We start from the raw sequence: 1,716 nt of genomic DNA on the forward strand, positions 1-1,716 counted from the left end.
GTTTCTTTATAAATTTGTCTAAAAACATAAAAAAACTGAAACCAAACTGTTTTCTTTTTCTGTGTGTTTGTGTGGGTGTCCACAAATTACAGCATGGAAAGTGGATGTGGTCAAATTGTAGTCACTGCCGGTGCCACATAAATGGCACCTGGTGCAGCTCACCAGATCATCAGCTCCAATTGAAACCATCCAACCCATGCCAACACCGAGAGCGGACATTAAATGATGATGAGGATTTTGTGTGCGTGTGTGTGTGTGTGTGTCCGTCCGTCCAACCACTGTTTGACAACTAGTGCTGGTGTTTCTGGTAGCCTTGTGAGTGGGTTTGGTAGGCGGAAACCGAAAGAAACCCGTCGTATGTGTATATATATATATATATACAACTGACCAACTCCTTTCTCCTCTCCCCATTTTTTCACACATGCATACGTCAAGATCACCAGCATTCTCTCACACACACACAGCTCCTCGTTCTTGGGTCACCGTTCTTTTTTCCCCCTTTTTCTTAGCTCTCCTGCGTGAACTTTCTGAACTTTCTGTCCGCAGACGCCATGATTAATCGCTGGCCAAACACCATTCAATTTTTTTCTCCGTGTTTTTCTCCTTGTTTTCTCCGTATTCTTTCTGTTGAAGAACATAGCTTGAAACGTTAAAGACTTTCTGTATTCCCGAGCGTCAAACTAATACATCCTTTTGTTGTTTACACCACCTGTCCTCGTCTGTTGTTGTTTTTTTCGTACATTCTCCCCTATATATATGTGTGTACATATGTATGCATATATATGAACATGTGTGTATATATATATATATATATATTTATATGCATTTATGTCAACACTATATGTATAAATACAAGACTAATTCCTCTTTGCGGTCCCATTATACATAAAACACTCTTCTCCCATTTTTAATAGGGTTTTAAATCATTTTATTGACTTCACATTCTAAATTCTAAATTTTTTCTTTTCTTTCTTTTCTTCCTTCCTTGTCCAACATACTGTCTCGTAGCGTTGCAATTTCCAACAGTTTTTTCAAATAAGATATGTAGCAATCTTCTCTACCTGCAGATGTCACATTCGGTTAAAATGTCTTATGGTGAAGTCGGCTCTTATGTATTTCCCTGAAGAGAAGATTACATCTTTATCAACATCACTTATTCCTTTGGAAGAAACCATTTGTAATCTTCGAAACATATGTCGGAAATAAAAGAACTCATTTAACATATGTGTATTACTCCATTTATTAAATTTTACATTTACTCAAATACCCCAAACATGACAGGGAGTTTCTACCTCATAAACAGGAGTTACACCACAGTCATTTTGTGATCTTTGCTACCCTGGTATCTATTAACCAGTTTGTTTTGTCGGAGTTAATTGTTAACTAAGAGAAAAATAAATACATATAATCAAATATATATATGTTTATGTATATGTTTGTGTTCGCTTGTCAACCGGTGTTGGTGTGTTTACGTCCCCGTAACTTAGCGGTTCAGCACAAGAGACTGATAGAATAAGTACTAGGCTTACAAAGAATAAGCCCTGGAGTCGATTTGTTCGACTAAAGGTAGTGCTCCAGCATGGCCGCAGTCAAATGACTGAAACAAGTAAAAGAATAAAAGAATAAATAACTGCTGCAGTTGATTCATTTGATTAAAATTCTCATAGGCGTTGCCCCAGCAGTCGAATAACTGAGACATGTGTAAGATAGGAGATA

This window comes from Octopus bimaculoides, chromosome 3 (assembly GCF_001194135.2).
Source record: "Octopus bimaculoides isolate UCB-OBI-ISO-001 chromosome 3, ASM119413v2, whole genome shotgun sequence".
In the NCBI taxonomy this organism is placed as follows: domain Eukaryota; kingdom Metazoa; phylum Mollusca; class Cephalopoda; order Octopoda; family Octopodidae; genus Octopus; species Octopus bimaculoides.